This window comes from Triturus cristatus, chromosome 6 (genome assembly GCF_964204655.1).
Source record: "Triturus cristatus chromosome 6, aTriCri1.1, whole genome shotgun sequence".
NCBI lineage: Eukaryota > Metazoa > Chordata > Amphibia > Caudata > Salamandridae > Triturus > Triturus cristatus.
Genome location: NC_140589.1, coordinates 882,991,674 through 883,014,268, shown reverse-complemented (window position 1 = coordinate 883,014,268; position 22,595 = coordinate 882,991,674). Strand labels below are relative to the sequence as shown.

General features: G+C 46.2%; 21 non-coding genes across 21 annotated transcripts; 10 read left to right on the top strand and 11 right to left on the bottom strand.

Moving 5' to 3' along the window:
- Nucleotides 1–1,316: 1,316 nt before the first annotated feature.
- LOC146819062 (U6 spliceosomal RNA) lies at nt 1,317–1,423 on the bottom strand. The gene has a single exon (XR_014963897.1). It is a non-coding gene; the product is annotated as a U6 spliceosomal RNA (small nuclear RNA).
- Nucleotides 1,424–2,197: 774 nt separating this feature from the next.
- TRNAR-ACG (transfer RNA arginine (anticodon ACG)) lies at nt 2,198–2,270 on the top strand. Its single transcript has one exon. It is a non-coding gene; the product is annotated as a tRNA-Arg (tRNA).
- Nucleotides 2,271–3,277: 1,007 nt separating this feature from the next.
- On the bottom strand, nt 3,278–3,384 carry LOC146819060 (U6 spliceosomal RNA). Its single transcript, XR_014963896.1, has one exon. It is a non-coding gene; the product is annotated as a U6 spliceosomal RNA (small nuclear RNA).
- Nucleotides 3,385–4,158: 774 nt separating this feature from the next.
- Nucleotides 4,159–4,231, top strand: TRNAR-ACG (transfer RNA arginine (anticodon ACG)). The gene has a single exon. It is a non-coding gene; the product is annotated as a tRNA-Arg (tRNA).
- A 1,007-nt stretch (nt 4,232–5,238) lies between these two features.
- On the bottom strand, nt 5,239–5,345 carry LOC146819058 (U6 spliceosomal RNA). Its single transcript, XR_014963895.1, has one exon. It is a non-coding gene; the product is annotated as a U6 spliceosomal RNA (small nuclear RNA).
- Nucleotides 5,346–6,115: 770 nt separating this feature from the next.
- TRNAR-ACG (transfer RNA arginine (anticodon ACG)) lies at nt 6,116–6,188 on the top strand. Its single transcript has one exon. It is a non-coding gene; the product is annotated as a tRNA-Arg (tRNA).
- Nucleotides 6,189–7,195: 1,007 nt separating this feature from the next.
- Nucleotides 7,196–7,302, bottom strand: LOC146819056 (U6 spliceosomal RNA). Its single transcript, XR_014963893.1, has one exon. It is a non-coding gene; the product is annotated as a U6 spliceosomal RNA (small nuclear RNA).
- Nucleotides 7,303–8,076: 774 nt separating this feature from the next.
- Nucleotides 8,077–8,149, top strand: TRNAR-ACG (transfer RNA arginine (anticodon ACG)). The gene has a single exon. It is a non-coding gene; the product is annotated as a tRNA-Arg (tRNA).
- A 1,007-nt stretch (nt 8,150–9,156) lies between these two features.
- On the bottom strand, nt 9,157–9,263 carry LOC146819054 (U6 spliceosomal RNA). Its single transcript, XR_014963892.1, has one exon. It is a non-coding gene; the product is annotated as a U6 spliceosomal RNA (small nuclear RNA).
- Nucleotides 9,264–11,117: 1,854 nt separating this feature from the next.
- Nucleotides 11,118–11,224, bottom strand: LOC146819053 (U6 spliceosomal RNA). Its single transcript, XR_014963891.1, has one exon. It is a non-coding gene; the product is annotated as a U6 spliceosomal RNA (small nuclear RNA).
- Nucleotides 11,225–11,998: 774 nt separating this feature from the next.
- On the top strand, nt 11,999–12,071 carry TRNAR-ACG (transfer RNA arginine (anticodon ACG)). Its single transcript has one exon. It is a non-coding gene; the product is annotated as a tRNA-Arg (tRNA).
- Nucleotides 12,072–13,078: 1,007 nt separating this feature from the next.
- Nucleotides 13,079–13,185, bottom strand: LOC146819051 (U6 spliceosomal RNA). The gene has a single exon (XR_014963890.1). It is a non-coding gene; the product is annotated as a U6 spliceosomal RNA (small nuclear RNA).
- Nucleotides 13,186–13,955: 770 nt separating this feature from the next.
- TRNAR-ACG (transfer RNA arginine (anticodon ACG)) lies at nt 13,956–14,028 on the top strand. Its single transcript has one exon. It is a non-coding gene; the product is annotated as a tRNA-Arg (tRNA).
- Nucleotides 14,029–15,035: 1,007 nt separating this feature from the next.
- LOC146819049 (U6 spliceosomal RNA) lies at nt 15,036–15,142 on the bottom strand. Its single transcript, XR_014963889.1, has one exon. It is a non-coding gene; the product is annotated as a U6 spliceosomal RNA (small nuclear RNA).
- Nucleotides 15,143–15,916: 774 nt separating this feature from the next.
- On the top strand, nt 15,917–15,989 carry TRNAR-ACG (transfer RNA arginine (anticodon ACG)). Its single transcript has one exon. It is a non-coding gene; the product is annotated as a tRNA-Arg (tRNA).
- A 1,007-nt stretch (nt 15,990–16,996) lies between these two features.
- On the bottom strand, nt 16,997–17,103 carry LOC146819047 (U6 spliceosomal RNA). The gene has a single exon (XR_014963888.1). It is a non-coding gene; the product is annotated as a U6 spliceosomal RNA (small nuclear RNA).
- A 774-nt stretch (nt 17,104–17,877) lies between these two features.
- Nucleotides 17,878–17,950, top strand: TRNAR-ACG (transfer RNA arginine (anticodon ACG)). The gene has a single exon. It is a non-coding gene; the product is annotated as a tRNA-Arg (tRNA).
- Nucleotides 17,951–18,957: 1,007 nt separating this feature from the next.
- Nucleotides 18,958–19,064, bottom strand: LOC146819045 (U6 spliceosomal RNA). The gene has a single exon (XR_014963887.1). It is a non-coding gene; the product is annotated as a U6 spliceosomal RNA (small nuclear RNA).
- Nucleotides 19,065–19,834: 770 nt separating this feature from the next.
- TRNAR-ACG (transfer RNA arginine (anticodon ACG)) lies at nt 19,835–19,907 on the top strand. Its single transcript has one exon. It is a non-coding gene; the product is annotated as a tRNA-Arg (tRNA).
- A 1,007-nt stretch (nt 19,908–20,914) lies between these two features.
- On the bottom strand, nt 20,915–21,021 carry LOC146819043 (U6 spliceosomal RNA). Its single transcript, XR_014963886.1, has one exon. It is a non-coding gene; the product is annotated as a U6 spliceosomal RNA (small nuclear RNA).
- Nucleotides 21,022–21,795: 774 nt separating this feature from the next.
- TRNAR-ACG (transfer RNA arginine (anticodon ACG)) lies at nt 21,796–21,868 on the top strand. Its single transcript has one exon. It is a non-coding gene; the product is annotated as a tRNA-Arg (tRNA).
- The last annotated feature ends 727 nt before the right edge of the window (nt 21,869–22,595 follow it).

The window sequence follows — 22,595 nt, the reverse complement described above, 5'->3', positions numbered from 1 at the left end:
TAGGACCATTTCCCCTGACTTTTAGGTCCTTCGTCCTCCTAAAGTCCTTTGTATAAGTTAGGAACACCTGACAGAACAGAATTTCAGGAGGTCAGGTGGGTTTACTTGTGTCTTCTGGTTGTGAGCAGTAAACGTGGCTAAAAAGGTTGATGGAATGGTGTTTTAAAACACACACACACACACACACACACAACTTCTGGTCCTCTTAAGGACAAAAGTATGGGTAATCCTACATGGGGCCAGTGGCGCAATGGATAACGCGACTGACTACGGATCAGAAGATTGTAGGTTCGACTCCTATCTGGCTCGAAAGGGTCATAGGTCCCTGTTTTATGGTATTCCTGTGGAATTCTTATTTACCTCAGACTTGTTGTAGGTTCAATATTCTCGAGCAGGACTCATCCAGCAGTCGTTCCATGGTAGGGCTGCAGTAATAGGACCACGGCTAGTTAAAAGTTTCCCATTTGCTGCTGGATTCTATGTGAAGGCCGTCATGTGGTGTGCTGCTTTTGTATTTCAACATGGGTCTCTGAGTCTCTAAACTAGGAAAAAATCTTGTTGAGAAAAGTGTGTGTGAGAGGGTCTGTGGGTGCAGGCAGGTGTGTGCACTTGAGTGCTGACCCATTTACATGTGTGAGAGGGACAAGCAAATTGCCTGTGGGATGTAGGCCTACAACTGGAACCAAGCAGCCAGGCAGAACCACAGGTAAGGAGAGAGGAAGGCAGTTCATTATTAGAGCAGGATCATGAGCATCTTGCCCTGCTCCCTTCTGCCCCGATCGGCCACGATCGGCCAAGACCTCTCTATTAGGGTGGAGGGTGAACATTTCTTGGACCTCAGAAACTGAGGGATGCAGCGCCGATATGTCCTCCAAGGGCCTAGAGGACCTGGTGCCCAATCATGCCTGGTGTTTTTCAGCTTACCCGACCAATCTGGTTGCAAGGCGGATTTTAACAGTACTGCTGAAAAGGGACTCCCAGACAGCCCTGAGGCCATCATTTGCATAGGCCCTCCCCTTCTCTTTCTCTTGCTTCCCACAAAGCAACGCATCGCTGGCAGCAGTATAGATTTGGGGGTTGTGAAGAATAATGACAGGGAGGCTGAAGAAGGGAAAGAAAAGTCCCAGAAGTCCTGCAGGCTTCCTTGCTAAATGCAGCTGGCCATAGAGTGCACCTTCATTACTGCGAGGTAAATACATTAAAAATGTTGAGGAGAGACAAATTGAAAAATAGATATTAGGAGGAAAGCACTGGAACCTGCTTTATTATTTCAATTAGTCTTGAAAACATAGAACATTTCTCTCCTGAAAGCTGGTAAAAATATGGAACGCTTCACGAATTTGCGTGTCATCCTTGCGCAGGGGCCATGCTAATCTTCTCTGTATCGTTCCAATTTTAGTATATGTGCCGCCGAAGCGAGCACACTTCATTGATGAACCTACAATGTTTATAAACTCTCTAAATCTACGGTCTCTAGACATAGGGTGGCCTGGCAGAGATGCTCGTATGGCCAGTAAGCATTCAAATCTGAGCCAATGGGCAAAAATGCATGAAGAGTAACAATCCATTATTCTTCACTGCATTTGTGGTCCAAGACTTCACCAATTGGAAGTATGTAGATTATGCCAGGGTTGCAAAGGCTCATGGTTCAGGCTACTGACAAGGAACATTGTGACATCATGCTGCCTGTGGAACAGTGATATTAAAGGTGAGACAGCTGCACAGTAGGTTAGGTGAAGGGCTCTGAGAGGTGAAAGGCAGCATGCTTGGGTCCCTGGACAAGGTGAGCCTATGACAAGGTGTCTGAATTTTCGCCTGTATTGTAATATTAAACACTTTATTGTTGTACCCGCCTGCTGATTAAGGAGTCCTCAAGATCAGCTCCACACAGACGTGGAACTGATGATGTTAATGCAGAATATTTAAGAAACTGAGGCTGATCTAAAACATTTCCTTGGACCTAGGACCATTTCCCCTGACTTTTAGGTCCTTCGTCCTCCTAAAGTCCTTTGTATAAGTTAGGAACACCTGACAGAACAGAATTTCAGGAGGTCAGGTGGGTTTACTTGTGTCTTCTGGTTGTGAGCAGTAAACGTGGCTAAAAAGGTTGATGGAATGGTGTTTTAAAACACACACACACACACACACACACAACTTCTGGTCCTCTTAAGGACAAAAGTATGGGTAATCCTACATGGGGCCAGTGGCGCAATGGATAACGCGTCTGACTACGGATCAGAAGATTGTAGGTTCGACTCCTATCTGGCTCGAAAGGGTCATAGGTCCCTGTTTTATGGTATTCCTGTGGAATTCTTATTTACCTCAGACTTGTTGTAGGTTCAATATTCTCGAGCAGGACTCATCCAGCAGTCGTTCCATGGTAGGGCTGCAGTAATAGGACCACGGCTAGTTAAAAGTTTCCCATTTGCTGCTGGATTCTATGTGAAGGCCGTCATGTGGTGTGCTGCTTTTGTATTTCAACATGGGTCTCTGAGTCTCTAAACTAGGAAAAAATCTTGTTGAGAAAAGTGTGTGTGAGAGGGTCTGTGGGTGCAGGCAGGTGTGTGCACTTGAGTGCTGACCCATTTACATGTGTGAGAGGGACAAGCAAATTGCCTGTGGGATGTAGGCCTACAACTGGAACCAAGCAGCCAGGCAGAACCACAGGTAAGGAGAGAGGAAGGCAGTTCATTATTAGAGCAGGATCATGAGCATCTTGCCCTGCTCCCTTCTGCCCCGATCGGCCACGATCGGCCAAGACCTCTCTATTAGGGTGGAGGGTGAACATTTCTTGGACCTCAGAAACTGAGGGATGCAGCGCCGATATGTCCTCCAAGGGCCTAGAGGACCTGGTGCCCAATCATGCCTGGTGTTTTTCAGCTTACCCGACCAATCTGGTTGCAAGGCGGATTTTAACAGTACTGCTGAAAAGGGACTCCCAGACAGCCCTGAGGCCATCATTTGCATAGGCCCTCCCCTTCTCTTTCTCTTGCTTCCCACAAAGCAACGCATCGCTGGCAGCAGTATAGATTTGGGGGTTGTGAAGAATAATGACAGGGAGGCTGAAGAAGGGAAAGAAAAGTCCCAGAAGTCCTGCAGGCTTCCTTGCTAAATGCAGCTGGCCATAGAGTGCACCTTCATTACTGCGAGGTAAATACATTAAAAATGTTGAGGAGAGACAAATTGAAAAATAGATATTAGGAGGAAAGCACTGGAACCTGCTTTATTATTTCAATTAGTCTTGAAAACATAGAACATTTCTCTCCTGAAAGCTGGTAAAAATATGGAACGCTTCACGAATTTGCGTGTCATCCTTGCGCAGGGGCCATGCTAATCTTCTCTGTATCGTTCCAATTTTAGTATATGTGCCGCCGAAGCGAGCACACTTCATTGATGAACCTACAATGTTTATAAACTCTCTAAATCTACGGTCTCTAGACATAGGGTGGCCTGGCAGAGATGCTCGTATGGCCAGTAAGCATTCAAATCTGAGCCAATGGGCAAAAATGCATGAAGAGTAACAATCCATTATTCTTCACTGCATTTGTGGTCCAAGACTTCACCAATTGGAAGTATGTAGATTATGCCAGGGTTGCAAAGGCTCATGGTTCAGGCTACTGACAAGGAACATTGTGACATCATGCTGCCTGTGGAACAGTGATATTAAAGGTGAGACAGCTGCACAGTAGGTTAGGTGAAGGGCTCTGAGAGGTGAAAGGCAGCATGCTTGGGTCCCTGGACAAGGTGAGCCTATGACAAGGTGTCTGAATTTTCGCCTGTATTGTAATATTAAACACTTTATTGTTGTACCCGCCTGCTGATTAAGGAGTCCTCAAGATCAGCTCCACACAGACGTGGAACTGATGATGTTAATGCAGAATATTTAAGAAACTGAGGCTGATCTAAAACATTTCCTTGGACCTAGGACCATTTCCCCTGACTTTTAGGTCCTTCGTCCTCCTAAAGTCCTTTGTATAAGTTAGGAACACCTGACAGAACAGAATTTCAGGAGGTCAGGTGGGTTTACTTGTGTCTTCTGGTTGTGAGCAGTAAACGTGGCTAAAAAGGTTGATGGAATGGTGTTTTAAAACACACACACACACACACACACACAACTTCTGGTCCTCTTAAGGACAAAAGTATGGGTAATCCTACATGGGGCCAGTGGCGCAATGGATAACGCGTCTGACTACGGATCAGAAGATTGTAGGTTCGACTCCTATCTGGCTCGAAAGGGTCATAGGTCCCTGTTTTATGGTATTCCTGTGGAATTCTTATTTACCTCAGACTTGTTGTAGGTTCAATATTCTCGAGCAGGACTCATCCAGCAGTCGTTCCATGGTAGGGCTGCAGTAATAGGACCACGGCTAGTTAAAAGTTTCCCATTTGCTGCTGGATTCTATGTGAAGGCCGTCATGTGGTGTGCTGCTTTTGTATTTCAACATGGGTCTCTGAGTCTCTAAACTAGGAAAAAATCTTGTTGAGAAAAGTGTGTGTGAGAGGGTCTGTGGGTGCAGGCAGGTGTGTGCACTTGAGTGCTGACCCATTTACATGTGTGAGAGGGACAAGCAAATTGCCTGTGGGATGTAGGCCTACAACTGGAACCAAGCAGCCAGGCAGAACCACAGGTAAGGAGAGAGGAAGGCAGTTCATTATTAGAGCAGGATCATGAGCATCTTGCCCTGCTCCCTTCTGCCCCGATCGGCCACGATCGGCCAAGACCTCTCTATTAGGGTGGAGGGTGAACATTTCTTGGACCTCAGAAACTGAGGGATGCAGCGCCGATATGTCCTCCAAGGGCCTAGAGGACCTGGTGCCCAATCATGCCTGGTGTTTTTCAGCTTACCCGACCAATCTGGTTGCAAGGCGGATTTTAACAGTACTGCTGAAAAGGGACTCCCAGACAGCCCTGAGGCCATCATTTGCATAGGCCCTCCCCTTCTCTTTCTCTTGCTTCCCACAAAGCAACGCATCGCTGGCAGCAGTATAGATTTGGGGGTTGTGAAGAATAATGACAGGGAGGCTGAAGAAGGGAAAGAAAAGTCCCAGAAGTCCTGCAGGCTTCCTTGCTAAATGCAGCTGGCCATAGAGTGCACCTTCATTACTGCGAGGTAAATACATTAAAAATGTTGAGGAGAGACAAATTGAAAAATAGATATTAGGAGGAAAGCACTGGAACCTGCTTTATTATTTCAATTAGTCTTGAAAACATAGAACATTTCTCTCCTGAAAGCTGGTAAAAATATGGAACGCTTCACGAATTTGCGTGTCATCCTTGCGCAGGGGCCATGCTAATCTTCTCTGTATCGTTCCAATTTTAGTATATGTGCCGCCGAAGCGAGCACACTTCATTGATGAACCTACAATGTTTATAAACTCTCTAAATCTACGGTCTCTAGACATAGGGTGGCCTGGCAGAGATGCTCGTATGGCCAGTAAGCATTCAAATCTGAGCCAATGGGCAAAAATGCATGAAGAGTAACAATCCATTATTCTTCACTGCATTTGTGGTCCAAGACTTCACCAATTGGAAGTATGTAGATTATGCCAGGGTTGCAAAGGCTCATGGTTCAGGCTACTGACAAGGAACATTGTGACATCATGCTGCCTGTGGAACAGTGATATTAAAGGTGAGACAGCTGCACAGTAGGTTAGGTGAAGGGCTCTGAGAGGTGAAAGGCAGCATGCATGGGTCCCTGGACAAGGTGAGCCTATGACAAGGTGTCTGAATTTTCGCCTGTATTGTAATATTAAACACTTTATTGTTGTACCCGCCTGCTGATTAAGGAGTCCTCAAGATCAGCTCCACACAGACGTGGAACTGATGATGTTAATGCAGAATATTTAAGAAACTGAGGCTGATCTAAAACATTTCCTTGGACCTAGGACCATTTCCCCTGACTTTTAGGTCCTTCGTCCTCCTAAAGTCCTTTGTATAAGTTAGGAACACCTGACAGAACAGAATTTCAGGAGGTCAGGTGGGTTTACTTGTGTCTTCTGGTTGTGAGCAGTAAACGTGGCTAAAAAGGTTGATGGAATGGTGTTTTAAAACACACACACACACACACACAACTTCTGGTCCTCTTAAGGACAAAAGTATGGGTAATCCTACATGGGGCCAGTGGCGCAATGGATAACGCGTCTGACTACGGATCAGAAGATTGTAGGTTCGACTCCTATCTGGCTCGAAAGGGTCATAGGTCCCTGTTTTATGGTATTCCTGTGGAATTCTTATTTACCTCAGACTTGTTGTAGGTTCAATATTCTCGAGCAGGACTCATCCAGCAGTCGTTCCATGGTAGGGCTGCAGTAATAGGACCACGGCTAGTTAAAAGTTTCCCATTTGCTGCTGGATTCTATGTGAAGGCCGTCATGTGGTGTGCTGCTTTTGTATTTCAACATGGGTCTCTGAGTCTCTAAACTAGGAAAAAATCTTGTTGAGAAAAGTGTGTGTGAGAGGGTCTGTGGGTGCAGGCAGGTGTGTGCACTTGAGTGCTGACCCATTTACATGTGTGAGAGGGACAAGCAAATTGCCTGTGGGATGTAGGCCTACAACTGGAACCAAGCAGCCAGGCAGAACCACAGGTAAGGAGAGAGGAAGGCAGTTCATTATTAGAGCAGGATCATGAGCATCTTGCCCTGCTCCCTTCTGCCCCGATCGGCCACGATCGGCCAAGACCTCTCTATTAGGGTGGAGGGTGAACATTTCTTGGACCTCAGAAACTGAGGGATGCAGCGCCGATATGTCCTCCAAGGGCCTAGAGGACCTGGTGCCCAATCATGCCTGGTGTTTTTCAGCTTACCCGACCAATCTGGTTGCAAGGCGGATTTTAACAGTACTGCTGAAAAGGGACTCCCAGACAGCCCTGAGGCCATCATTTGCATAGGCCCTCCCCTTCTCTTTCTCTTGCTTCCCACAAAGCAACGCATCGCTGGCAGCAGTATAGATTTGGGGGTTGTGAAGAATAATGACAGGGAGGCTGAAGAAGGGAAAGAAAAGTCCCAGAAGTCCTGCAGGCTTCCTTGCTAAATGCAGCTGGCCATAGAGTGCACCTTCATTACTGCGAGGTAAATACATTAAAAATGCTGATGAGAGACAAATTGAAAAATAGATATTAGGAGGAAAGCACTGGAACCTGCTTTATTATTTCAATTAGTCTTGAAAACATAGAACATTTCTCTCCTGAAAGCTGGTAAAAATATGGAACGCTTCACGAATTTGCGTGTCATCCTTGCGCAGGGGCCATGCTAATCTTCTCTGTATCGTTCCAATTTTAGTATATGTGCCGCCGAAGCGAGCACACTTCATTGATGAACCTACAATGTTTATAAACTCTCTAAATCTACGGTCTCTAGACATAGGGTGGCCTGGCAGAGATGCTCGTATGGCCAGTAAGCATTCAAATCTGAGCCAATGGGCAAAAATGCATGAAGAGTAACAATCCATTATTCTTCACTGCATTTGTGGTCCAAGACTTCACCAATTGGAAGTATGTAGATTATGCCAGGGTTGCAAAGGCTCATGGTTCAGGCTACTGACAAGGAACATTGTGACATCATGCTGCCTGTGGAACAGTGATATTAAAGGTGAGACAGCTGCACAGTAGGTTAGGTGAAGGGCTCTGAGAGGTGAAAGGCAGCATGCTTGGGTCCCTGGACAAGGTGAGCCTATGACAAGGTGTCTGAATTTTCGCCTGTATTGTAATATTAAACACTTTATTGTTGTACCCGCCTGCTGATTAAGGAGTCCTCAAGATCAGCTCCACACAGACGTGGAACTGATGATGTTAATGCAGAATATTTAAGAAACTGAGGCTGATCTAAAACATTTCCTTGGACCTAGGACCATTTCCCCTGACTTTTAGGTCCTTCGTCCTCCTAAAGTCCTTTGTATAAGTTAGGAACACCTGACAGAACAGAATTTCAGGAGGTCAGGTGGGTTTACTTGTGTCTTCTGGTTGTGAGCAGTAAACGTGGCTAAAAAGGTTGATGGAATGGTGTTTTAAAACACACACACACACACACACACACAACTTCTGGTCCTCTTAAGGACAAAAGTATGGGTAATCCTACATGGGGCCAGTGGCGCAATGGATAACGCGTCTGACTACGGATCAGAAGATTGTAGGTTCGACTCCTATCTGGCTCGAAAGGGTCATAGGTCCCTGTTTTATGGTATTCCTGTGGAATTCTTATTTACCTCAGACTTGTTGTAGGTTCAATATTCTCGAGCAGGACTCATCCAGCAGTCGTTCCATGGTAGGGCTGCAGTAATAGGACCACGGCTAGTTAAAAGTTTCCCATTTGCTGCTGGATTCTATGTGAAGGCCGTCATGTGGTGTGCTGCTTTTGTATTTCAACATGGGTCTCTGAGTCTCTAAACTAGGAAAAAATCTTGTTGAGAAAAGTGTGTGTGAGAGGGTCTGTGGGTGCAGGCAGGTGTGTGCACTTGAGTGCTGACCCATTTACATGTGTGAGAGGGACAAGCAAATTGCCTGTGGGATGTAGGCCTACAACTGGAACCAAGCAGCCAGGCAGAACCACAGGTAAGGAGAGAGGAAGGCAGTTCATTATTAGAGCAGGATCATGAGCATCTTGCCCTGCTCCCTTCTGCCCCGATCGGCCACGATCGGCCAAGACCTCTCTATTAGGGTGGAGGGTGAACATTTCTTGGACCTCAGAAACTGAGGGATGCAGCGCCGATATGTCCTCCAAGGGCCTAGAGGACCTGGTGCCCAATCATGCCTGGTGTTTTTCAGCTTACCCGACCAATCTGGTTGCAAGGCGGATTTTAACAGTACTGCTGAAAAGGGACTCCCAGACAGCCCTGAGGCCATCATTTGCATAGGCCCTCCCCTTCTCTTTCTCTTGCTTCCCACAAAGCAACGCATCGCTGGCAGCAGTATAGATTTGGGGGTTGTGAAGAATAATGACAGGGAGGCTGAAGAAGGGAAAGAAAAGTCCCAGAAGTCCTGCAGGCTTCCTTGCTAAATGCAGCTGGCCATAGAGTGCACCTTCATTACTGCGAGGTAAATACATTAAAAATGCTGAGGAGAGACAAATTGAAAAATAGATATTAGGAGGAAAGCACTGGAACCTGCTTTATTATTTCAATTAGTCTTGAAAACATAGAACATTTCTCTCCTGAAAGCTGGTAAAAATATGGAACGCTTCACGAATTTGCGTGTCATCCTTGCGCAGGGGCCATGCTAATCTTCTCTGTATCGTTCCAATTTTAGTATATGTGCCGCCGAAGCGAGCACACTTCATTGATGAACCTACAATGTTTATAAACTCTCTAAATCTACGGTCTCTAGACATAGGGTGGCCTGGCAGAGATGCTCGTATGGCCAGTAAGCATTCAAATCTGAGCCAATGGGCAAAAATGCATGAAGAGTAACAATCCATTATTCTTCACTGCATTTGTGGTCCAAGACTTCACCAATTGGAAGTATGTAGATTATGCCAGGGTTGCAAAGGCTCATGGTTCAGGCTACTGACAAGGAACATTGTGACATCATGCTGCCTGTGGAACAGTGATATTAAAGGTGAGACAGCTGCACAGTAGGTTAGGTGAAGGGCTCTGAGAGGTGAAAGGCAGCATGCTTGGGTCCCTGGACAAGGTGAGCCTATGACAAGGTGTCTGAATTTTCGCCTGTATTGTAATATTAAACACTTTATTGTTGTACCCGCCTGCTGATTAAGGAGTCCTCAAGATCAGCTCCACACAGACGTGGAACTGATGATGTTAATGCAGAATATTTAAGAAACTGAGGCTGATCTAAAACATTTCCTTGGACCTAGGACCATTTCCCCTGACTTTTAGGTCCTTCGTCCTCCTAAAGTCCTTTGTATAAGTTAGGAACACCTGACAGAACAGAATTTCAGGAGGTCAGGTGGGTTTACTTGTGTCTTCTGGTTGTGAGCAGTAAACGTGGCTAAAAAGGTTGATGGAATGGTGTTTTAAAACACACACACACACACACACACACAACTTCTGGTCCTCTTAAGGACAAAAGTATGGGTAATCCTACATGGGGCCAGTGGCGCAATGGATAACGCGACTGACTACGGATCAGAAGATTGTAGGTTCGACTCCTATCTGGCTCGAAAGGGTCATAGGTCCCTGTTTTATGGTATTCCTGTGGAATTCTTATTTACCTCAGACTTGTTGTAGGTTCAATATTCTCGAGCAGGACTCATCCAGCAGTCGTTCCATGGTAGGGCTGCAGTAATAGGACCACGGCTAGTTAAAAGTTTCCCATTTGCTGCTGGATTCTATGTGAAGGCCGTCATGTGGTGTGCTGCTTTTGTATTTCAACATGGGTCTCTGAGTCTCTAAACTAGGAAAAAATCTTGTTGAGAAAAGTGTGTGTGAGAGGGTCTGTGGGTGCAGGCAGGTGTGTGCACTTGAGTGCTGACCCATTTACATGTGTGAGAGGGACAAGCAAATTGCCTGTGGGATGTAGGCCTACAACTGGAACCAAGCAGCCAGGCAGAACCACAGGTAAGGAGAGAGGAAGGCAGTTCATTATTAGAGCAGGATCATGAGCATCTTGCCCTGCTCCCTTCTGCCCCGATCGGCCACGATCGGCCAAGACCTCTCTATTAGGGTGGAGGGTGAACATTTCTTGGACCTCAGAAACTGAGGGATGCAGCGCCGATATGTCCTCCAAGGGCCTAGAGGACCTGGTGCCCAATCATGCCTGGTGTTTTTCAGCTTACCCGACCAATCTGGTTGCAAGGCGGATTTTAACAGTACTGCTGAAAAGGGACTCCCAGACAGCCCTGAGGCCATCATTTGCATAGGCCCTCCCCTTCTCTTTCTCTTGCTTCCCACAAAGCAACGCATCGCTGGCAGCAGTATAGATTTGGGGGTTGTGAAGAATAATGACAGGGAGGCTGAAGAAGGGAAAGAAAAGTCCCAGAAGTCCTGCAGGCTTCCTTGCTAAATGCAGCTGGCCATAGAGTGCACCTTCATTACTGCGAGGTAAATACATTAAAAATGTTGAGGAGAGACAAATTGAAAAATAGATATTAGGAGGAAAGCACTGGAACCTGCTTTATTATTTCAATTAGTCTTGAAAACATAGAACATTTCTCTCCTGAAAGCTGGTAAAAATATGGAACGCTTCACGAATTTGCGTGTCATCCTTGCGCAGGGGCCATGCTAATCTTCTCTGTATCGTTCCAATTTTAGTATATGTGCCGCCGAAGCGAGCACACTTCATTGATGAACCTACAATGTTTATAAACTCTCTAAATCTACGGTCTCTAGACATAGGGTGGCCTGGCAGAGATGCTCGTATGGCCAGTAAGCATTCAAATCTGAGCCAATGGGCAAAAATGCATGAAGAGTAACAATCCATTATTCTTCACTGCATTTGTGGTCCAAGACTTCACCAATTGGAAGTATGTAGATTATGCCAGGGTTGCAAAGGCTCATGGTTCAGGCTACTGACAAGGAACATTGTGACATCATGCTGCCTGTGGAACAGTGATATTAAAGGTGAGACAGCTGCACAGTAGGTTAGGTGAAGGGCTCTGAGAGGTGAAAGGCAGCATGCTTGGGTCCCTGGACAAGGTGAGCCTATGACAAGGTGTCTGAATTTTCGCCTGTATTGTAATATTAAACACTTTATTGTTGTACCCGCCTGCTGATTAAGGAGTCCTCAAGATCAGCTCCACACAGACGTGGAACTGATGATGTTAATGCAGAATATTTAAGAAACTGAGGCTGATCTAAAACATTTCCTTGGACCTAGGACCATTTCCCCTGACTTTTAGGTCCTTCGTCCTCCTAAAGTCCTTTGTATAAGTTAGGAACACCTGACAGAACAGAATTTCAGGAGGTCAGGTGGGTTTACTTGTGTCTTCTGGTTGTGAGCAGTAAACGTGGCTAAAAAGGTTGATGGAATGGTGTTTTAAAACACACACACACACACACACACACAACTTCTGGTCCTCTTAAGGACAAAAGTATGGGTAATCCTACATGGGGCCAGTGGCGCAATGGATAACGCGTCTGACTACGGATCAGAAGATTGTAGGTTCGACTCCTATCTGGCTCGAAAGGGTCATAGGTCCCTGTTTTATGGTATTCCTGTGGAATTCTTATTTACCTCAGACTTGTTGTAGGTTCAATATTCTCGAGCAGGACTCATCCAGCAGTCGTTCCATGGTAGGGCTGCAGTAATAGGACCACGGCTAGTTAAAAGTTTCCCATTTGCTGCTGGATTCTATGTGAAGGCCGTCATGTGGTGTGCTGCTTTTGTATTTCAACATGGGTCTCTGAGTCTCTAAACTAGGAAAAAATCTTGTTGAGAAAAGTGTGTGTGAGAGGGTCTGTGGGTGCAGGCAGGTGTGTTCACTTGAGTGCTGACCCATTTACATGTGTGAGAGGGACAAGCAAATTGCCTGTGGGATGTAGGCCTACAACTGGAACCAAGCAGCCAGGCAGAACCACAGGTAAGGAGAGAGGAAGGCAGTTCATTATTAGAGCAGGATCATGAGCATCTTGCCCTGCTCCCTTCTGCCCCGATCGGCCACGATCGGCCAAGACCTCTCTATTAGGGTGGAGGGTGAACATTTCTTGGACCTCAGAAACTGAGGGATGCAGCGCCGATATGTCCTCCAAGGGCCTAGAGGACCTGGTGCCCAATCATGCCTGGTGTTTTTCAGCTTACCCGACCAATCTGGTTGCAAGGCGGATTTTAACAGTACTGCTGAAAAGGGACTCCCAGACAGCCCTGAGGCCATCATTTGCATAGGCCCTCCCCTTCTCTTTCTCTTGCTTCCCACAAAGCAACGCATCGCTGGCAGCAGTATAGATTTGGGGGTTGTGAAGAATAATGACAGGGAGGCTGAAGAAGGGAAAGAAAAGTCCCAGAAGTCCTGCAGGCTTCCTTGCTAAATGCAGCTGGCCATAGAGTGCACCTTCATTACTGCGAGGTAAATACATTAAAAATGTTGAGGAGAGACAAATTGAAAAATAGATATTAGGAGGAAAGCACTGGAACCTGCTTTATTATTTCAATTAGTCTTGAAAACATAGAACATTTCTCTCCTGAAAGCTGGTAAAAATATGGAACGCTTCACGAATTTGCGTGTCATCCTTGCGCAGGGGCCATGCTAATCTTCTCTGTATCGTTCCAATTTTAGTATATGTGCCGCCGAAGCGAGCACACTTCATTGATGAACCTACAATGTTTATAAACTCTCTAAATCTACGGTCTCTAGACATAGGGTGGCCTGGCAGAGATGCTCGTATGGCCAGTAAGCATTCAAATCTGAGCCAATGGGCAAAAATGCATGAAGAGTAACAATCCATTATTCTTCACTGCATTTGTGGTCCAAGACTTCACCAATTGGAAGTATGTAGATTATGCCAGGGTTGCAAAGGCTCATGGTTCAGGCTACTGACAAGGAACATTGTGACATCATGCTGCCTGTGGAACAGTGATATTAAAGGTGAGACAGCTGCACAGTAGGTTAGGTGAAGGGCTCTGAGAGGTGAAAGGCAGCATGCATGGGTCCCTGGACAAGGTGAGCCTATGACAAGGTGTCTGAATTTTCGCCTGTATTGTAATATTAAACACTTTATTGTTGTACCCGCCTGCTGATTAAGGAGTCCTCAAGATCAGCTCCACACAGACGTGGAACTGATGATGTTAATGCAGAATATTTAAGAAACTGAGGCTGATCTAAAACATTTCCTTGGACCTAGGACCATTTCCCCTGACTTTTAGGTCCTTCGTCCTCCTAAAGTCCTTTGTATAAGTTAGGAACACCTGACAGAACAGAATTTCAGGAGGTCAGGTGGGTTTACTTGTGTCTTCTGGTTGTGAGCAGTAAACGTGGCTAAAAAGGTTGATGGAATGGTGTTTTAAAACACACACACACACACACACAACTTCTGGTCCTCTTAAGGACAAAAGTATGGGTAATCCTACATGGGGCCAGTGGCGCAATGGATAACGCGTCTGACTACGGATCAGAAGATTGTAGGTTCGACTCCTATCTGGCTCGAAAGGGTCATAGGTCCCTGTTTTATGGTATTCCTGTGGAATTCTTATTTACCTCAGACTTGTTGTAGGTTCAATATTCTCGAGCAGGACTCATCCAGCAGTCGTTCCATGGTAGGGCTGCAGTAATAGGACCACGGCTAGTTAAAAGTTTCCCATTTGCTGCTGGATTCTATGTGAAGGCCGTCATGTGGTGTGCTGCTTTTGTATTTCAACATGGGTCTCTGAGTCTCTAAACTAGGAAAAAATCTTGTTGAGAAAAGTGTGTGTGAGAGGGTCTGTGGGTGCAGGCAGGTGTGTGCACTTGAGTGCTGACCCATTTACATGTGTGAGAGGGACAAGCAAATTGCCTGTGGGATGTAGGCCTACAACTGGAACCAAGCAGCCAGGCAGAACCACAGGTAAGGAGAGAGGAAGGCAGTTCATTATTAGAGCAGGATCATGAGCATCTTGCCCTGCTCCCTTCTGCCCCGATCGGCCACGATCGGCCACGACCTCTCTATTAGGGTGGAGGGTGAACATTTCTTGGACCTCAGAAACTGAGGGATGCAGCGCCGATATGTCCTCCAAGGGCCTAGAGGACCTGGTGCCCAATCATGCCTGGTGTTTTTCAGCTTACCCGACCAATCTGGTTGCAAGGCGGATTTTAACAGTACTGCTGAAAAGGGACTCCCAGACAGCCCTGAGGCCATCATTTGCATAGGCCCTCCCCTTCTCTTTCTCTTGCTTCCCACAAAGCAACGCATCGCTGGCAGCAGTATAGATTTGGGGGTTGTGAAGAATAATGACAGGGAGGCTGAAGAAGGGAAAGAAAAGTCCCAGAAGTCCTGCAGGCTTCCTTGCTAAATGCAGCTGGCCATAGAGTGCACCTTCATTACTGCGAGGTAAATACATTAAAAATGCTGAGGAGAGACAAATTGAAAAATAGATATTAGGAGGAAAGCACTGGAACCTGCTTTATTATTTCAATTAGTCTTGAAAACATAGAACATTTCTCTCCTGAAAGCTGGTAAAAATATGGAACGCTTCACGAATTTGCGTGTCATCCTTGCGCAGGGGCCATGCTAATCTTCTCTGTATCGTTCCAATTTTAGTATATGTGCCGCCGAAGCGAGCACACTTCATTGATGAACCTACAATGTTTATAAACTCTCTAAATCTACGGTCTCTAGACATAGGGTGGCCTGGCAGAGATGCTCGTATGGCCAGTAAGCATTCAAATCTGAGCCAATGGGCAAAAATGCATGAAGAGTAACAATCCATTATTCTTCACTGCATTTGTGGTCCAAGACTTCACCAATTGGAAGTATGTAGATTATGCCAGGGTTGCAAAGGCTCATGGTTCAGGCTACTGACAAGGAACATTGTGACATCATGCTGCCTGTGGAACAGTGATATTAAAGGTGAGACAGCTGCACAGTAGGTTAGGTGAAGGGCTCTGAGAGGTGAAAGGCAGCATGCTTGGGTCCCTGGACAAGGTGAGCCTATGACAAGGTGTCTGAATTTTCGCCTGTATTGTAATATTAAACACTTTATTGTTGTACCCGCCTGCTGATTAAGGAGTCCTCAAGATCAGCTCCACACAGACGTGGAACTGATGATGTGAATGCAGAATATTTAAGAAACTGAGGCTGATCTAAAACATTTCCTTGGACCTAGGACCATTTCCCCTGACTTTTAGGTCCTTCGTCCTCCTAAAGTCCTTTGTATAAGTTAGGAACACCTGACAGAACAGAATTTCAGGAGGTCAGGTGGGTTTACTTGTGTCTTCTGGTTGTGAGCAGTAAACGTGGCTAAAAAGGTTGATGGAATGGTGTTTTAAAACACACACACACACACACACACACAACTTCTGGTCCTCTTAAGGACAAAAGTATGGGTAATCCTACATGGGGCCAGTGGCGCAATGGATAACGCGTCTGACTACGGATCAGAAGATTGTAGGTTCGACTCCTATCTGGCTCGAAAGGGTCATAGGTCCCTGTTTTATGGTATTCCTGTGGAATTCTTATTTACCTCAGACTTGTTGTAGGTTCAATATTCTCGAGCAGGACTCATCCAGCAGTCGTTCCATGGTAGGGCTGCAGTAATAGGACCACGGCTAGTTAAAAGTTTCCCATTTGCTGCTGGATTCTATGTGAAGGCCGTCATGTGGTGTGCTGCTTTTGTATTTCAACATGGGTCTCTGAGTCTCTAAACTAGGAAAAAATCTTGTTGAGAAAAGTGTGTGTGAGAGGGTCTGTGGGTGCAGGCAGGTGTGTGCACTTGAGTGCTGACTCATTTACATGTGTGAGAGGGACAAGCAAATTGCCTGTGGGATGTAGGCCTACAACTGGAACCAAGCAGCCAGGCAGAACCACAGGTAAGGAGAGAGGAAGGCAGTTCATTATTAGAGCAGGATCATGAGCATCTTGCCCTGCTCCCTTCTGCCCCGATCGGCCCCGATCGGCCAAGACCTCTCTATTAGGGTGGAGGGTGAACATTTCTTGGACCTCAGAAACTGAGGGATGCAGCGCCGATATGTCCTCCAAGGGCCTAGAGGACCTGGTGCCCAATCATGCCTGGTGTTTTTCAGCTTACCCGACCAATCTGGTTGCAAGGCGGATTTTAACAGTACTGCTGAAAAGGGACTCCCAGACAGCCCTGAGGCCATCATTTGCATAGGCCCTCCCCTTCTCTTTCTCTTGCTTCCCACAAAGCAACGCATCGCTGGCAGCAGTATAGATTTGGGGGTTGTGAAGAATAATGACAGGGAGGCTGAAGAAGGGAAAGAAAAGTCCCAGAAGTCCTGCAGGCTTCCTTGCTAAATGCAGCTGGCCATAGAGTGCACCTTCATTACTGCGAGGTAAATACATTAAAAATGTTGAGGAGAGACAAATTGAAAAATAGATATTAGGAGGAAAGCACTGGAACCTGCTTTATTATTTCAATTAGTCTTGAAAACATAGAACATTTCTCTCCTGAAAGCTGGTAAAAATATGGAACGCTTCACGAATTTGCGTGTCATCCTTGCGCAGGGGCCATGCTAATCTTCTCTGTATCGTTCCAATTTTAGTATATGTGCCGCCGAAGCGAGCACACTTCATTGATGAACCTACAATGTTTATAAACTCTCTAAATCTACGGTCTCTAGACATAGGGTGGCCTGGCAGAGATGCTCGTATGGCCAGTAAGCATTCAAATCTGAGCCAATGGGCAAAAATGCATGAAGAGTAACAATCCATTATTCTTCACTGCATTTGTGGTCCAAGACTTCACCAATTGGAAGTATGTAGATTATGCCAGGGTTGCAAAGGCTCATGGTTCAGGCTACTGACAAGGAACATTGTGACATCATGCTGCCTGTGGAACAGTGATATTAAAGGTGAGACAGCTGCACAGTAGGTTAGGTGAAGGGCTCTGAGAGGTGAAAGGCAGCATGCTTGGGTCCCTGGACAAGGTGAGCCTATGACAAGGTGTCTGAATTTTCGCCTGTATTGTAATATTAAACACTTTATTGTTGTACCCGCCTGCTGATTAAGGAGTCCTCAAGATCAGCTCCACACAGACGTGGAACTGATGATGTTAATGCAGAATATTTAAGAAACTGAGGCTGATCTAAAACATTTCCTTGGACCTAGGACCATTTCCCCTGACTTTTAGGTCCTTCGTCCTCCTAAAGTCCTTTGTATAAGTTAGGAACACCTGACAGAACAGAATTTCAGGAGGTCAGGTGGGTTTACTTGTGTCTTCTGGTTGTGAGCAGTAAACGTGGCTAAAAAGGTTGATGGAATGGTGTTTTAAAACACACACACACACACACACACACAACTTCTGGTCCTCTTAAGGACAAAAGTATGGGTAATCCTACATGGGGCCAGTGGCGCAATGGATAACGCGTCTGACTACGGATCAGAAGATTGTAGGTTCGACTCCTATCTGGCTCGAAAGGGTCATAGGTCCCTGTTTTATGGTATTCCTGTGGAATTCTTATTTACCTCAGACTTGTTGTAGGTTCAATATTCTCGAGCAGGACTCATCCAGCAGTCGTTCCATGGTAGGGCTGCAGTAATAGGACCACGGCTAGTTAAAAGTTTCCCATTTGCTGCTGGATTCTATGTGAAGGCCGTCATGTGGTGTGCTGCTTTTGTATTTCAACATGGGTCTCTGAGTCTCTAAACTAGGAAAAAATCTTGTTGAGAAAAGTGTGTGTGAGAGGGTCTGTGGGTGCAGGCAGGTGTGTGCACTTGAGTGCTGACCCATTTACATGTGTGAGAGGGACAAGCAAATTGCCTGTGGGATGTAGGCCTACAACTGGAACCAAGCAGCCAGGCAGAACCACAGGTAAGGAGAGAGGAAGGCAGTTCATTATTAGAGCAGGATCATGAGCATCTTGCCCTGCTCCCTTCTGCCCCGATCGGCCACGATCGGCCAAGACCTCTCTATTAGGGTGGAGGGTGAACATTTCTTGGACCTCAGAAACTGAGGGATGCAGCGCCGATATGTCCTCCAAGGGCCTAGAGGACCTGGTGCCCAATCATGCCTGGTGTTTTTCAGCTTACCCGACCAATCTGGTTGCAAGGCGGATTTTAACAGTACTGCTGAAAAGGGACTCCCAGACAGCCCTGAGGCCATCATTTGCATAGGCCCTCCCCTTCTCTTTCTCTTGCTTCCCACAAAGCAACGCATCGCTGGCAGCAGTATAGATTTGGGGGTTGTGAAGAATAATGACAGGGAGGCTGAAGAAGGGAAAGAAAAGTCCCAGAAGTCCTGCAGGCTTCCTTGCTAAATGCAGCTGGCCATAGAGTGCACCTTCATTACTGCGAGGTAAATACATTAAAAATGTTGAGGAGAGACAAATTGAAAAATAGATATTAGGAGGAAAGCACTGGAACCTGCTTTATTATTTCAATTAGTCTTGAAAACATAGAACATTTCTCTCCTGAAAGCTGGTAAAAATATGGAACGCTTCACGAATTTGCGTGTCATCCTTGCGCAGGGGCCATGCTAATCTTCTCTGTATCGTTCCAATTTTAGTATATGTGCCGCCGAAGCGAGCACACTTCATTGATGAACCTACAATGTTTATAAACTCTCTAAATCTACGGTCTCTAGACATAGGGTGGCCTGGCAGAGATGCTCGTATGGCCAGTAAGCATTCAAATCTGAGCCAATGGGCAAAAATGCATGAAGAGTAACAATCCATTATTCTTCACTGCATTTGTGGTCCAAGACTTCACCAATTGGAAGTATGTAGATTATGCCAGGGTTGCAAAGGCTCATGGTTCAGGCTACTGACAAGGAACATTGTGACATCATGCTGCCTGTGGAACAGTGATATTAAAGGTGAGACAGCTGCACAGTAGGTTAGGTGAAGGGCTCTGAGAGGTGAAAGGCAGCATGCATGGGTCCCTGGACAAGGTGAGCCTATGACAAGGTGTCTGAATTTTCGCCTGTATTGTAATATTAAACACTTTATTGTTGTACCCGCCTGCTGATTAAGGAGTCCTCAAGATCAGCTCCACACAGACGTGGAACTGATGATGTTAATGCAGAATATTTAAGAAACTGAGGCTGATCTAAAACATTTCCTTGGACCTAGGACCATTTCCCCTGACTTTTAGGTCCTTCGTCCTCCTAAAGTCCTTTGTATAAGTTAGGAACACCTGACAGAACAGAATTTCAGGAGGTCAGGTGGGTTTACTTGTGTCTTCTGGTTGTGAGCAGTAAACGTGGCTAAAAAGGTTGATGGAATGGTGTTTTAAAACACACACACACACACACACAACTTCTGGTCCTCTTAAGGACAAAAGTATGGGTAATCCTACATGGGGCCAGTGGCGCAATGGATAACGCGTCTGACTACGGATCAGAAGATTGTAGGTTCGACTCCTATCTGGCTCGAAAGGGTCATAGGTCCCTGTTTTATGGTATTCCTGTGGAATTCTTATTTACCTCAGACTTGTTGTAGGTTCAATATTCTCGAGCAGGACTCATCCAGCAGTCGTTCCATGGTAGGGCTGCAGTAATAGGACCACGGCTAGTTAAAAGTTTCCCATTTGCTGCTGGATTCTATGTGAAGGCCGTCATGTGGTGTGCTGCTTTTGTATTTCAACATGGGTCTCTGAGTCTCTAAACTAGGAAAAAATCTTGTTGAGAAAAGTGTGTGTGAGAGGGTCTGTGGGTGCAGGCAGGTGTGTGCACTTGAGTGCTGACCCATTTACATGTGTGAGAGGGACAAGCAAATTGCCTGTGGGATGTAGGCCTACAACTGGAACCAAGCAGCCAGGCAGAACCACAGGTAAGGAGAGAGGAAGGCAGTTCATTATTAGAGCAGGATCATGAGCATCTTGCCCTGCTCCCTTCTGCCCCGATCGGCCACGATCGGCCAAGACCTCTCTATTAGGGTGGAGGGTGAACATTTCTTGGACCTCAGAAACTGAGGGATGCAGCGCCGATATGTCCTCCAAGGGCCTAGAGGACCTGGTGCCCAATCATGCCTGGTGTTTTTCAGCTTACCCGACCAATCTGGTTGCAAGGCGGATTTTAACAGTACTGCTGAAAAGGGACTCCCAGACAGCCCTGAGGCCATCATTTGCATAGGCCCTCCCCTTCTCTTTCTCTTGCTTCCCACAAAGCAACGCATCGCTGGCAGCAGTATAGATTTGGGGGTTGTGAAGAATAATGACAGGGAGGCTGAAGAAGGGAAAGAAAAGTCCCAGAAGTCCTGCAGGCTTCCTTGCTAAATGCAGCTGGCCATAGAGTGCACCTTCATTACTGCGAGGTAAATACATTAAAAATGCTGAGGAGAGACAAATTGAAAAATAGATATTAGGAGGAAAGCACTGGAACCTGCTTTATTATTTCAATTAGTCTTGAAAACATAGAACATTTCTCTCCTGAAAGCTGGTAAAAATATGGAACGCTTCACGAATTTGCGTGTCATCCTTGCGCAGGGGCCATGCTAATCTTCTCTGTATCGTTCCAATTTTAGTATATGTGCCGCCGAAGCGAGCACACTTCATTGATGAACCTACAATGTTTATAAACTCTCTAAATCTACGGTCTCTAGACATAGGGTGGCCTGGCAGAGATGCTCGTATGGCCAGTAAGCATTCAAATCTGAGCCAATGGGCAAAAATGCATGAAGAGTAACAATCCATTATTCTTCACTGCATTTGTGGTCCAAGACTTCACCAATTGGAAGTATGTAGATTATGCCAGGGTTGCAAAGGCTCATGGTTCAGGCTACTGACAAGGAACATTGTGACATCATGCTGCCTGTGGAACAGTGATATTAAAGGTGAGACAGCTGCACAGTAGGTTAGGTGAAGGGCTCTGAGAGGTGAAAGGCAGCATGCTTGGGTCCCTGGACAAGGTGAGCCTATGACAAGGTGTCTGAATTTTCGCCTGTATTGTAATATTAAACACTTTATTGTTGTACCCGCCTGCTGATTAAGGAGTCCTCAAGATCAGCTCCACACAGACGTGGAACTGATGATGTGAATGCAGAATATTTAAGAAACTGAGGCTGATCTAAAACATTTCCTTGGACCTAGGACCATTTCCCCTGACTTTTAGGTCCTTCGTCCTCCTAAAGTCCTTTGTATAAGTTAGGAACACCTGACAGAACAGAATTTCAGGAGGTCAGGTGGGTTTACTTGTGTCTTCTGGTTGTGAGCAGTAAACGTGGCTAAAAAGGTTGATGGAATGGTGTTTTAAAACACACACACACACACACACACACAACTTCTGGTCCTCTTAAGGACAAAAGTATGGGTAATCCTACATGGGGCCAGTGGCGCAATGGATAACGCGTCTGACTACGGATCAGAAGATTGTAGGTTCGACTCCTATCTGGCTCGAAAGGGTCATAGGTCCCTGTTTTATGGTATTCCTGTGGAATTCTTATTTACCTCAGACTTGTTGTAGGTTCAATATTCTCGAGCAGGACTCATCCAGCAGTCGTTCCATGGTAGGGCTGCAGTAATAGGACCACGGCTAGTTAAAAGTTTCCCATTTGCTGCTGGATTCTATGTGAAGGCCGTCATGTGGTGTGCTGCTTTTGTATTTCAACATGGGTCTCTGAGTCTCTAAACTAGGAAAAAATCTTGTTGAGAAAAGTGTGTGTGAGAGGGTCTGTGGGTGCAGGCAGGTGTGTGCACTTGAGTGCTGACTCATTTACATGTGTGAGAGGGACAAGCAAATTGCCTGTGGGATGTAGGCCTACAACTGGAACCAAGCAGCCAGGCAGAACCACAGGTAAGGAGAGAGGAAGGCAGTTCATTATTAGAGCAGGATCATGAGCATCTTGCCCTGCTCCCTTCTGCCCCGATCGGCCCCGATCGGCCAAGACCTCTCTATTAGGGTGGAGGGTGAACATTTCTTGGACCTCAGAAACTGAGGGATGCAGCGCCGATATGTCCTCCAAGGGCCTAGAGGACCTGGTGCCCAATCATGCCTGGTGTTTTTCAGCTTACCCGACCAATCTGGTTGCAAGGCGGATTTTAACAGTACTGCTGAAAAGGGACTCCCAGACAGCCCTGAGGCCATCATTTGCATAGGCCCTCCCCTTCTCTTTCTCTTGCTTCC